This window comes from Eulemur rufifrons, chromosome 24 (genome assembly GCF_041146395.1).
Source record: "Eulemur rufifrons isolate Redbay chromosome 24, OSU_ERuf_1, whole genome shotgun sequence".
NCBI lineage: Eukaryota > Metazoa > Chordata > Mammalia > Primates > Lemuridae > Eulemur > Eulemur rufifrons.
Genome location: NC_091006.1, coordinates 25,614,196 through 25,629,434, shown reverse-complemented (window position 1 = coordinate 25,629,434; position 15,239 = coordinate 25,614,196).

Below are 15,239 nucleotides of genomic sequence, written 5' to 3'. Positions count from 1 at the left end.
AATTATATAATATTTCTTGAGAATATACTATGTCTCATTCAATCTGGTATTGATAAGACAGATTCCTTGAACTCGCAGAGATTATAATCTACTAGGTGTGGCAAAATTTTAAAAAATTTAAATGTATATGGCATAAAGGAAAATATCATGTATAATAACATAAAAATAGGAACCAGATTTTTTATGGCCAACAAAGGAAAGCTCTCCTGAGTAAATTACTTTGCTTCTTAGATCTGAAGAATGAGCAGGGATTAGACAGTGGGAGGGGTGTGTGAACAGAATTTCAAGCAGAAGAAAAAACATAGAATATAAAGAACCTGGGAGAAATAAAACTCAATATACTTCAGGTTAAAAGAAGGTCACTGTGGCCAAAGCTTGATAATACAACCAAGAATGTTAAAAAGTAAGGCTGGAAAGTTAGATTACAGGGAATTAATTGGGGCCTTGTAACGATTTAAGAATTTTAGATTTGAACCAATAAACAATGGACATTCACCAAAGGGTTTTACTAAGGGAAGAAACATAATTAGCTTCTTATTTAATAGCTTTCAGTTTGTTTTCTTTTTAAGTGCTAAAAGTGAATATTAAGAGATTGCTATTGCCCAGGGGAGAAAGAGTGGTGGTGCATGATCTGTTAATGGTAATGCAAGTGAAAGAGTTATGTATATTGGAGAAATGTGGGATATAATTAACTGGAATTTGCCATTCAGTTGAAACAATGGTTGATGAGAAATAGGACATTGACTAGGACAACTCCCGGATTTTTGATAGGAGCCATAGACTAATACCATTTACTGAAATAGAAGACTTTTAAATTCATGACATTAAAGCAAGAGTGATTCCCTTTTTCTTGGATACAAAATAAAGTATTTTCACTATCTAGATCTTCCCTTTCATATTGTGATACTATGATACATATATTTGGTCTTTGGCAACAGTTCCTGATGCAGAGCTCCTAAACATTTCTAATATACTCAGTGATGGGGTGATTGGAGTATCTTTTGCTTTAATATTTGATCTTAGTCCCTGGTTTCTAACACAAGAGCTTCTAAGACCCTTAGAATTTCCAGAGTAATGAGTACCTTTTTTATGTTACTAAGATGACCTGTGGCTAGAGGTCTGAGGTAACTTTAGAATGGGATTTGGTCACCAGAAAGATCAAGGCATGACTAGAGATTTCAAACTTTTGGCCCTATCCCTGGACCTCTAGGAGGGGAAAGCAGCTAGAGATTGAGTCAATTACCAATGGTTGATGATTTAATCAATAGTGTCTACATGATGAAGCTTCCACTAAAACCCTGAACCATGGGGTTTGGAGACCTTCTGGGTTGGTGAATTCTACGTTCAAACCTCCTATGTTGAGGACCTTTCTGAACCTTGTTCTATGTGCTTCTTTATGTGGTTGTTCATTTGCATCCTTTAATATATCCTTTAAAATTAACTGGTAATAGTGATTAAACTGTATTTCCTGAGTTCTTGAAGATGTAGCTAATCATTAAACCTGAAGAGGGGATTGTGAGAAACTCTGATTCATAGCCAATCAGTCAGAAGTACAGGAGGCTTGGCAATGAGCCCTTAACCAGGAAGGTCTGACACTAATTCCAGGCAGTTAGTGTCAGAATTGGATCAAATTGCTGGACACCTAGTTTGTGTCTGGAGAGTTGGAGCATTGGTCCTTGGTGTGAAAAAAATAAAATAAAATAACCCAAATACATTTGTTACTAGAAGTATTCGGTGGGTGGAAACATACCATAGTATATACACAAGCTGAACCTCACTGAACAGAGAATGTGGCACTATTTCTTTGGGTCTGTGGCAGAGTGTCACTCTGCCACCAATGACATCAGCTTCACAAAGAATGGTGTCCTCATTTGGGGGTGGGTCCTCTGAGCATTGGCAGATAGTGAGAGAGGCATTCTGCTGTGGTTCTCCCCTTCCTTAGTTATATTTTGCATATCACAGTCTCAAAAGTGGTACAGAAATTTTTACTTTTCTTCTTTCCTAAGACAGATTGTGGAGATCATGAATGGCAGTGCTCTAGGACATTTAAGATGATTCCACATATGTGAGATGGGAGAGAAAAATAGCATCCATCACTTTACAAATGCAGATTTATCTTTTTATGGTATAAACATGCTGTTAAATAAAGTACTTTATAAATAAGTATGGCATACTTAGTGATTCATATTAGTGAATAAAGCCTTGCCCCAAACCCCGCAATAATGTTTACCATGAATTCTAAAGGGATGCTTTTAAAATCATTAAAAATTATTCTTCCTATATAAAAAGTAAAATGACAAAAGTTACATTTAGAAAAAGAAATGCTAATTTTTAGGTTAAAATAGCTTGAGAACATTTTAAAAATAATTTTTAATACCAGGGCAGTAATTGATTTCTTTGCCATGCTACATATTTGTTACTGCTTTCTGGAATGACTATAAAAATCATTTTTTAATTTGTGTAATCAAAAATTCCCCATTATTAAACCCTTATTGGGCACTGGTTAAGCATTTTAGATGCATTACTTTCCATAATGCCCATAAATTATGAAGTTGGCCTGATCGGTATCACCATGGTACATATGGGAAGCTGAAGTATGGAGACAGTGAGTCAGATTTGTCACAGGACACCCAGCTAGTAATTGGAGAAGCTTGAATCGGAGATCAGGCAACCTGAGTTAAGCTCCACATTTACCCATTAAGCCATGCACATCAGTGAACTCAGGCCTCATACTCATGATGAGAATAGATATCATTTTTAAAAAACATGAAATTTAATTACATCAGATCCTCTGCCCCAGTAGGCTAGGACTCAAGTATATTGTAAATACTATCTGTAGAAATTGCTTCAGAATGGTAAGTCTCCTATTGCACTGGTCTTCTGAACTTAGGTGCTTTGTCTTGTCTCTGGATGCTTTCAAGTCATCATCCCTTTTGCACAAGGGCTGTCTGGAAAGTATGTAGCTATTGTTAATATAACAAGAACACATTACATGGCTGGATACTTTGTGGACAGCCCCCATGTACTTCCTTTGAATGACTCTTTTCCCAGAATATGTGTTGCTGGACCTCAGTACCACCCTGAGTGTCCATGATTTACTAGGAGAACTCAAAGAATTCAGCAAATACTCACGCTATACTCATGGTTATGGCTTGCTACAGCAAAAGAATACAGATTCAAATCTGCAAAGGAAAAGTACAGACAGCAGAATCTAGGACAGACCAGACATAAGCTTCCAGTTTTCTTCTCATTGAGATTGTATGGCCATTATTTAATCCTCCAAACAATGATGTGTGACAATATGTATGTAGTATTGCCAACCAGGGAATCTCAGATCAAACGTGGTGTCCTTGAGGTTTTATTGGGGGTCAGACACATAGGCATGGAGCCCCCTTTGCAGCTGACCTTCATTATTCAGTCTCCAGCCCTTCCAGATACAGATACATCAAACTGACCCAGCTCAAGGTCCTTACCATGAATCATATATTTACCCTGAATGATCTGGTGTGCCCCAAGTTCCTATGTGTACAAAACACTTTCACTCCAACGGCTTAAATTTCTCTCTCAGGAGCCAGTCAACGATCAGTTTTATTTGGAATGCACAAGGTTTCAACACCTAAAAAGTGATGAGTTTGCCCTGTATTGCACAGATTGTTTGCCTCATCTTTCAGTTCGTGACTCCCTAGATACCTACAGCACTTCATGTATCCTAAGATTCTATATTAAGTAATAATTGCAAGATGGCCTTACCCTTATTCTTTGTTCAATCAGTCCTTATTGAAAGACCCCTATGATATGTAGAAGGATAATGATACTAGTAGAATTATTACTCTTTTCATGATTATAAAATCAAGAAAAACAAGAATATATCACCTTGCAAAAATATTGAAAAGCTGTAAACAAATAAGCTTTCATAAATTGAATCATTTTTATAAAACTTCCAGATATTTATGCCCACTCTACCATGTCTTTTTGTTAAAAAAAGACCAATAAAATAACCATAAAAAATTACCAAGAGGATAAAAAAGACAATATAAGTGGAAGAAATTTTTAAAAAGACCTATCAACCTTAAAATAAACTAAAAATATGACACAAATTAAATAAAATAATTAAATAGAAATGGTGTAGAATAAAGTGAAGTAATTCTCTAGAAGTCTGAAACAAAAAGAAAAATAAAGAGGGAAAATATAGTAGCGAATATAGTAGTTAAAATATAGTAGTTAAAAAAAATATTAACAGACCAGTGCAAACAAGTACTGGTCATTAAAAAATGACCATTAAATCACGAGACATAAAAAAATGGAGGAAAGAAAGCTATCAAATAACACAAAATTTTGTCACAATTCAAGGATGTATGTTTTCAGAATTAAAAGTTTTCTTCATTTATTTTATTTTTTGTTCATTTTTTTTTTTTTTTTTTTTGAGACAGAGTCTCAGTCTGTTGCCTGGGCTAGAGTGCCGTGGCATCAGCCTAGCTCACAGCAACCTCAAACTCCTGGGCTCAAGAAATCCTTCTGCCTCAGTCTCCCAAGTAGCTGGGACTATAGGCATGTGCCACCATGCCCGGCTAGTTTTTTCTATATATATTTTTAGCTGGCCAGATAATTTGTTTCTATTTTTAGTAGAGATGGGGGTCTCACTCTTGCTCAGGCTGGTCTCGAACTCCTGACCTTGAGTGACCCACCCACTTCGGCCTCTCAGGGTGCTAGGATTACAGGCGTGAGCCAGTGCGCCCAGCCTCTTCAGCTTCTATTATAGAAAATTAACGAACGTTACCTAAAACTGAAGAAAAAAGGTAGGTAATACTTGTAATTGATACTTAGAATAAGGAATTAAGTGCCAGAATTTAAACAACGAGAACAGCTAAAAGCAAAAGATTTTGAGGAATAAGAATTGATAGCGGAGAATTTGAGAACAGAAAATTGTTTTTCTTCAAGCCTTGAAGGATTATTTGACATTTTAAAATATGTGCATGCTTTTTTTGATAAAAGTAACAACTTAATTTAATTAGACATTAATATGTCATAGCATTTTTTGTGACTTGCAAAATCTGAAAAGAGGTTTCTTGTTTTAGTGAGCTTACCCAGAAAAATCACCCTACTCTTGCTACTTACTGTTTAATATACCTTTTAACACTAAGTTAAAATCAGTAATGCTGGCAAGCTGGAGTTGTACTTATATTGACTCATGTATTAACAATATTATTTCAGCATATTAAATAATGAATTTAGGCAGCAATGAACTATTGAATTTAGGTGACTTATGCACTTTTTTGGTGTATTTTAGCTTTTTAAATATCTGTCTTGAAATTTATTCAAATGTTGAAAAAGAATATTCCAGTTGTTCACATCCAAAATCTGGTCATTTGCCTCATTTAATATCATTTTAATATTTAATATTATTTAGGTCATCCCTTCTTGAATTTTTAGGAGAAAAGAAAAATCCTAAAATAGCAAAGATTAATGTACCCCAGAAGAAAGCTACCAAATTTCCCAGAGAGAGATTACTTAATGTGATCACTTTTTATTTTGTAATAAGCACTATATTTAATTTCAGAGTGCCCCATATTTATATAGGATTATTTTTCATACCAATTCTAACTCTTTCATACAAGCAGATTCTACGGTGCTATTTTTTTCCTCAATGCCAGGATTTGAAACAAATAGTAATGAAAATCAGGTTTTTTAGATTTTGTAAATTTTTACTACCTAATAACTATGGAGGTATTTGTAATATTTGCTGTATAAACTGACATTAATATCGTCATTCATTGATCCAAGAGCTTGTTAATATTCCTGAAATATGCATGCAATTGAAGACAGCAACATAACTATTGGTTAAATTTTACAGAAAAATGAGAAAATCCTATAGAAATGTTGTTAGAAAAAGAGCTATCCTACTTAGAAATTAAGATTTCTCAGTTTTATTACTTTGACTCAAGAAAAGAGGATGATTAATAAATTTGGTCTCAACTTCAAATTCTTTAAAGTAATAACTGTTTCTATATTTTTGCTGAATTAACCATAGAAAATTTAGTTTATATGTTTCCTAAAATCATAGTCGTAAGGAAACCTCTGTTTTTAAGAGTAAATTCATCAATGAAATGTAATCCCTATTTTGTCTATAATAATCTTTAAGAATATGACTCTGTGAAGTAGAAGTTTTCTCTCCTACCATCAGCAGTCTGGGGGGAACAAATGAAGATACTAAGTATTGGTCAGTAGGATGTGCTTGCTATGATACATATTCTCCAGCTAGGGAAGTCATTTGGGGGCCTCATTTAATGCTGTATATTTCCCCTTAATGAAAACACTTTTGATAGGGACTCCAAGTAGCCAAGTCATGGCATAGGGAAATTTGCAAAATGGTACGTATGACCAGTAACATACCTCTTGGGAGAAAAGCTCTCGAAAAGGACGAGCTTTGTGCCCTCAAGAGACTTGGAAGGGATGGATGCTGCTACTGCTATTTCCACTTCCTTAAATGAACAGTTGGTCAATTCAAGCTTTAATGCATGGTTTCAAGGCCGAAGGACATTTTTGTCCTTCTTCCCTTAATTTTTCTAGTTAGCTTAGAGATTGACTGCAATGGTTCTTCATTTCATATGACCTGAGTTGCCCAAACTTTGAGAATTTTGGTCTTTACTAACACATTCTAGTTCTTAAATGAGAACGAGAGAATTGGAAAAAGTGAATTTTGATCATAATTGGTTGATTATGCATAGACTATGGTGTAAAAGTTCTGGAACTCAGACAATTCAATGTGAGACCATTTGGATCACATATTGCCAAACAGTTGCTTTAGTTTAGTTTTGCTAACTATCATTAATACTGTCAGGAATCTCAAACAGTAAGGGTGAACCAAGGACAGAAATAAAATCGGGGGGCTGATGATCATAAAATGAAGGTGCAGCCCTTTCCAAAATAAATTGTAGCACCTGTGTGTATCAGTGGCCGAGAAATCAATACTTGTTAGCATTCTCGGTGGGGAACAAGGCTTTGCTACTATTCATGTGTGAACACATATTGTACATTCATCAGTCATGGGACTGCTTCCTAATATATGCATGCCGGAGGTTCAGCTCTTTATCTGCATTTCTGAATTAGTCCCAGCATGACAGAAAATCTCTGTAATTTGGGGGTAAGAAACAAATAAATGCAGGTAGGATAAACATTATTGGAATAAAAAAGCACATATCTTTACTCTCTAATAGCGAGAAAAATTAACATCCAACATTTAAAGTACTCTGAACACTTGCCTATTGTAGTTATTTTTCCCTTTAGCTTCCATTGGGTGGTGTGGATGAGCAACAGTACCTGCAACTGTGGAGACATCCCAATCCTCACAGCTGTCAGTAAAGCCTACGCTAATGTGTCTTGAAAGAGTGATTAATAGGTTTTGACAATATCATTGCATTGCATATTTAATCAGATTATACATCTGTTAGAAACGGTTTGCTTCTAACATCTGCAGTCAAAATCCACAATCACTATTCAGATCATTGCCTTAGCAGAAGCATGAAACTACTATCTATGTCAGTCTGACTATTGACAACTTAAAACTGCATGCCAGAAACAGATGAATCGTGACTTTTAAAAAATTATTTAACAATTTTTTCCCCCAAATTTCCTGGAAGTTTACATGTGCCTAAATTAATGTTCATTAACAAGGAAGGAGACAAATATATATATTAACAGTTATAAGCTACAATCTCAAGAATGAGATGCACGATGGCTTAGTATCATCCCCAAGGTGGGTGGTATTGGATATAATTTCAAAATATATTTCAAATGATAATGATAGTCTAAGAAGATACATATTAAGAGACATATTTTCAGATTATAAAATTCAATGTGACAATTTGTATTTTCATGTGATTGGGGATTATATAAAATGTTGAAGAAATTTATTCAATTGCAAAAGTAAGATTTAGAATTAAATCCTGTTTTCTTTTCAGTATTTATTCATTTGCCACATGTAGTTGAAAAACATTCCTTTTCCGTGAGACGTCATTTCAACACGTCTTTTTTATTTCAGTTTCAACAGAACAGTGTCCTTCTCCATCTTTCATAACCTTGTCTCCAGCATTTCACCAGCAAGCAAGTCATATATCCTTCTTACACACTATGATTAACATTCACTCTTCCAAACCTGCAATCTGCTTTGAACTGACCAGTGTAATAAAACTTCCCTTTGCCAAAGTTACCAATGACATCTAGTTATAAACCCAAATGACCACTTTCTAGTCCGTATCTGACTTGATTTCACTGTACAATTTAGCAATGCTCCTTACTCCGTTCTCAAAACTGTCCATTATTTTCTCTGTGTGATCCACACATGCCTTGTTTTCTTTGAAACTTTCTGGACATACCTTCTTAATTTGGGATAATCCTCCTCTTCTGACTTATCCTCAATTATGACATTCCAAGTATTTTCACTGATCATTTTTTCTATTAGTAAAGCTGCTATAAACATTCCTTTATATAGTTTTATGTAAATGTGTGTTTGTATTAGTTGAATATATACATAGCATTAAAATTGTTGCTTCATGGAAAGTGTATTTTTTAATCATAAGAAACTAACAAATTGTTTTAGAAAACCATTATAAAGCTTTTCCTTCCCACCAGTAAAGCATGAGATGTTCTGCAACTCCACAAAGTCACCAAATTTAGTATTTTCAGTTTTAAAAATTTTAATTAGAATCTTTCTAGTCAGTGTTGTAGTGGTAGCTGGTAGCTCATTGGTTTTCTTTTTTAATTATTCTAAACTATATCTAAGCATTGCTTTAACAGCAATCCACAAATTTGGATATATTTTATTATAATTCAATAGAAAATATTTTCTAATGTCCCTTTTAAATATTTAAACCGTTGTTATTTAAAATGTGTTTTTAAAATTTCCAATGAATTTGGGGATTCTGTAATTTAATTCCATTTTGTTCAGAAAAATACATTGTGTACTATTTCAGGCATTTTAAATGTATTCAGACCTTTACTAGAACAACAAATCATAGTATAACCTCTATGGAAAACAGTATGGAGATTCCTCAAAGAACTAAAAGTCAACCTACTATTAGGTCTAGCAATCCCACTACTGGGTATTTACCAAAAGAAAAAGAAGTCATTTTATCAAAAAGACACTTGTATTTCAATGTTTACTGCAGCACAATGCACAATTGCAAAGACATGGAATCAACCCAAATGCCCATCAATTCATGAATGGATTAATAAAATGTGGTATATGTATAGCATGGAATACTACTCAGCCACGAAGAAGGATAACTTAATGCCTTTTGCAATAATTTGGATCAAACTGTAGACCATTATCCTAAGTCAAGTATCTAAAGAATGGAAAAAACAAACACCACATTGTACTCACTGTTAAATTGAAACTAATTAATGAGCACACATGTGCATAGAGGGAAGTAAAATTCAGTGGCAATCAAGCAGGGGGAAGGGAGGAGGACAGGATTGGCAAAAACCTACCTAATGAGTACAATGTACACTATCTGGATGATGGGCACACTTACAACCATGACTCAAACATTATAAAAGTGATCCATGTATCCAAAGTATTTGTACTCCTGTAATACTTTGAAATAAAAAAAGAAAAAAATGCATTATTTTTGGATAGTATATTCTATAAGTATCATTTTGATACAATTTGGATCTTCTGTATCATTACATTTCTGTCTACCTTTCTGTGATTAACAGTGAGGAGTGGTGGAAACTACCAGTATAGTTTTACGTTTGTGTATTTCTATTCTCAGTTATATAAGTTTGAGCTTTGTTAGAGACATATATTTAGGATTATTATTTCTTTCTGATTAACGGTCACTTTTATAAATATGAAATGTTCCTCTTTATTCCTGAATATATTACCTGTTCTGAAATCTGAGCATTTCGATAGTAATGTAGTCATTTTGGACATTTTTCAGTTAGTGTTTACATAGTGTTTCTCTATTTTTTTTAAATTTACCTATAGTTTTTAGATACGTTCTTTAATGGATGTTCTAGGGTTTATAAGTTATATCTTTCACTTATCACAGTCTACTCTCAAGTGATCTTAAACAACATCAAACATAATTTAATAAATTTACTGTAGTATACACAGCAAACAGTCTATTTTCCCCTCCCTACTATTGCCCCTTTACTTCCACATAAATTACAAACATTACAATACATTTTTATTTAACAGCTAAGTATCTTTTTTTTTTTTTTCTTCAGAGTATTTCGGGGGTGCAAACATTTGGGTTACATAAATTGCTTTTGTACAGTTTGAGTCAAAGTTATAAGTGTGCCCGTCACCCAGAAGGTGTGCATTGTACCTATTAGGCACAATGTGAATTTACTTGATACCCCCTTCCCCTCTCCCACCTACTTGGTTTGATGAGTTTTATTTCCGTATGTGCACATAAGTGTTGTTCAATTAGTTCCAATTTAATGGTGAGTACATGTGATGTTTATTTTTCTATTCTTGTGACACTTCACCTAGAAGAATGGTCTCCAGTTTCATCCAGGTTAATACAAGAGATACTAGTTTACCACTTTCTTATGGCTAAGTACATACTTCATGGTATACATATACCACATTTTATTAATCCAGTTATGCATTGATGGGTACTTGGGTTGTTTCCACATCTTTGCAATTGCGAATTGTGCTGCTATAAACATTCGGGTGCAGGTATCTTTTTATAAAATGCTCTTTTTTCCTTTGGGTAAATACTGAGAATGAGATTGCTGGATCAAATGGTAGGTATACTTTTAGTTCTTTACAGTATCTCCATATTAATTTCCATATAAGTTGTACTAGTTTGCAATCCCACTAACAGCGTGTAAGTGTTCCTATCTCTCTGTATCCTCCCTGGAGCATTTGTTGTTTAGGAATTTTTTGATAAAAGCCATTGCCACTAGAGTTAGATGATATCTCATTGTGGTTTTGATTTGCATTTTCCTGATGATTAGAGACATTGAGCTAATTATCTTTTAAAGAAAAATTTTTTAAAAGGGAAGAATATATATTTACCCACATGTCCCATTGCAGTATTATTGAATTTTCTGTGTAGTCTGAAGTTTCCATCTGGTATTTTCTTACTGCTTCAAGAACTTCTTTTAATATTTTTTTCTACTCACAAAAATATTTCACGTACTATAAATTATCTCAGATTTTATTTGTCTGAAAAAATACTTTGTCTGAAAAACTACTTTGTTTAAATAATACATTTCTTGTTGGGTTTAAATTTCTAGGTAGACAGTTTTAAAAAAAAATTAATATTTTAAAGTTGGACTGTTGCCTTCTTTCTTGCACTGTGTCTTACCAGAAGTACCAAATTGTTTTTTTGTTTTTTTGTTTCTCTGTATATATCTACTCTGGCCCACCTCCTACTTGTGGTTGTGTTGAAGAGATTCTGCCGCTGGTTTTCAGCAATATTTTATTGATTTACCAAAATATAGTTCTCTTTGTGTTTATCCTGCTTGAGATTGGTTGAGATTCCTAGATCAGTAAATTTATGCATTCCATAAAACTTTAAAAATTCTAATATTTGTTCAGTTTTTACATTATTCCTCCTCTCTCTTTCCTCTCTCTTTGAATCTGATTGCATATATGCTAGAATTTATATGTTAAGGCCATTGAAGCTCTTTCCATTGATTTTTATTCTTTTCTTCCTGTATCTTTTTGGAACTTTTCTATTGGTATATTTTCAAGTTTAGCAGTTCTTTATTCCCTAGTAGCTAATCAACTGTTACTCCTATCAAGTGTCATAGAAGTTTTATTTCTTTTTTAAAAATGTATTTCCACTTTTTTGTGTTTATATTAATACATTCCTTTAAGTCCCTGAGCATCTTTATAGTATTTATAATAGCCTCCATTAAAGACTGTGCCAAAAAATTCTGCCATCTGTGTAATTTCCTGATCTATTTCTCTTGATCAACTTTCCCTTGGATTATGGGGCACATATTATATAGTTCTCTGCAAGTGTAGTCAGTTTTGACTAGATGCCAAGCATTGTCAATTTACTCTTGAGGGTTAGATATTATATCACTATAAAGGGTGTTAGATTTTGTTTTGGTACCAGTTAAATTACTTGTGGTACAAATTTTGATTAGGTGTTAGGCACTGTCAACTTACTTTCTCTCTGTCTCTCTCTCTCTCTATACACACACACACACACACACACACACAATTATATAAAAAATACGGTTTTCTGATAGGAATTGCATTAAGTATTAGATTAATCGATTACTTTTAGAAGAAATTTTTTTAGTTACTGAATTTTCTAAGCCATGTGTATATTTCACCACTTCAGTTATTTGGGTCCTATTTAGATTCTTCCAATATTTATTTGGTAGATACATTTCCAGGTACTTTGCATTTCTGAGCTGTTCTTAGCAAAACCCAAAATGAGCTATGTAAAGTCTGTATGAAATAGCTGTCACCAATGTTTCCTAGTTAATATTGGAGTGATAGTGCTGTGTAGTGCATTGGTCTTCAAATTGTTCTCCTAGGTGCTTCCTCCGAAGGGGGAGGGAAATAGCTTGTGGGATCGGTCATTACAAGTCTCCCTTCCTGCTGCCTCCTTGATTTTGCTAGAGCTGCCTTTTGCGCATCAGCTCCCACATAAGTCTTTTGAAGAAAGGCCTTTTTTTAAGCTCCTCAGTAGAATAGAGTTTATTAGCTGTACAGTTTAGTTAACCTGAATTTGAATTCCAGTTCTTTCATTTGCTATTGTGATGTACAGCCATATACTTCAAGCTTTTTCGACTTTAGTTTGCTCATGTATAAAATAGATACAATAAAAATTACTTGCAAGCTGTGAGTATTAAATATGAGAGTGCATGGCATGCGATAGATACTCTGTGTATGGTAGCAACTTTATTTTATAATAAGGTTTGAATAGCGAGAACTCTAGAAATCACCTATTAAAATACATTCACTCTATAGCTGAAAAACTGAAGCTCTTCCAAACACTCATTCAAGAAATATTTATGGGTTTCTTACTATGTGCTAACAGTGATAAAAAGTGACAGGCAGTGAAGGTGCTACTATAGAATTGATGCGCAGGGAAGAACTTCAGAAGGAGGAAACACAGTAGTAGAAACTTGAGTGAAATGATACAGATGCAAGCGGCTGAAGGAAGACTGGAAACAGAAGGAAGCAAGTGTGAAAATATTCTGGGAACATAATGAGCTCCATGGGTTCAAGATCATCAAGAAAGCCAGTGGATCAAGAGTGGAGCAAGCTATGCTATGGAGAATGATATGAAATAAATTTAGAGACATAATCTGAAGCTGTATCATGAGTGTGGTGTGGATTATAATGGGAGAAATGACTGGAGAGTTTTGAGCAGGGAAGTGAAATGACTTAGTTTAGAGTTTGTTTTGTGTTTAGCCAAAGAACATTATAAGTTTCTAGCTCACCTTTTAAATATTATGTATAAAATTTATCAAACCTAACTTCTTTGTTGTAATGCTAACAATGTTATTGCCTCAGAAACAGACTTAAAAACAATGATATTCAGTTCACTGGAACGCCATTAAGGACATCCTAAAAGCAACATTGTTATTAAAATCCAAAATGATCCAGCTTGCTTTTAAGATTAGTATATTCTTTGCTGCTTCAAGTTAAAATTTATCCACTTTTTAATAATTTATCTTAAAAAATGAGATTAAAATAGATTTTCAGTATATATCTTATTTCTCTGTTAATAATTTATGATGTTGGTATATATTGGTCTTCGTGTGCTTTATACTCCTATTCAAATATCAGTACTTTATCATTTTTAATTTATTACCTCAGTCATTATTTTAATTGAAATAAAATTATTTGGATGAGTCTACACTGATGATACATAGTAATGTTATTGGTTAAAACCCTATAATGGATTTACAACATTGTTGGTTTCTGTCCGAACTAAATTGCTGCACAATCTCAAAAAAATTACTTAAGCTTCATCTCAGTCTCTCCTTAATAGACTAGATTAATAATGATATCTAGTTTCGAACATGCTCCATACCAATAATGTATTAGAAGTTACAATGGTAAAGTACTTTAAAAACAGTAATCCAAAATACTTATTAGAGTCCAAATATTGAAGATAGAGCCTATTCACAGCATGCTCTAATTTTGTAATTAACAATGAATCAAAAGAAGCTATTACGTTTCTGTGGCATGTCTATTCTTAATAAACCTCATGCTGCTTAATGCTCAAAATTCTATTGTCCTCTTAATGCTTATAGATTTTTATAGGTTCAAATATAATAGTATGTTTGAGAGATAATTATTTTCGTAAGCATTTATAAAGAATTATTTCAACATTTACCTCTTCTTGCTCATTACAACTATTTAACTTTGAGTTTCCGACATGATTTTGTAGAAGTAAAATATTGTCCAGCAATAATTGAACAATTTCAGTGTGTATCTTCCTTCTCAATATGCTGATCTATTCAACATATGTTCAAATTTTCCAGTTTTTTTGTTCACAGGCATGTCTGGTCAATGTGTAATTTTGGCAGATTTCATTAGTTTTTTATTGTACTGACATGTTTTTCTGTAAAATACATACATATTTACAGGGTAAGCATTTTCAATCATGCAATGAAAATACTGCTCTGTTAAATTCATTCTAATACTAGCATGTTATTTAAATGCAAATGCTGACACCGTTGTAATGCAGTAAAATTTTCTTGCTAGGAAAATGATAGATATTAGAATAGACTATTTGGCTAACGTAGGCATACTTTAAGAGATGAAAAAAAGATTATGTCTATTTTGTTGTCCATTTAATTAGGGAAAAGTGATAACTCCAAATGTGTAGCATGCTGTGTTTAAATTGATACATTCTTACACACTGTTGGTGGCCTTCAAAAACATTACAAAAACAGAAAAGCAATATGAAACTCATAGAAATAAGCATATAGGTAGCCTTATCTTTTAATCCAGGAGTCCAACTGTCAGAAATGTAAGTTAAAAGAAAAATTGAACCAAAGTAAAAACAAAAAGAAAAAAAAAATAAACAATATCCACCACTTATAAAAATACATGACTTTTTTTTTTACTATTGATTAAAAAATTCAAAAAAGGCAACAGTTTATCAAACTGTGATATGCTTTAGATGTCACCGGTCGGCCACAAAACTTTGTTATTATTTAGACTATGTTATAACAGTAATTTTTAAATAATAAGGGTTTGAAGGAAAAGTAATCAAAACAAAGGTATGTACCACATGAGCTCAAATACC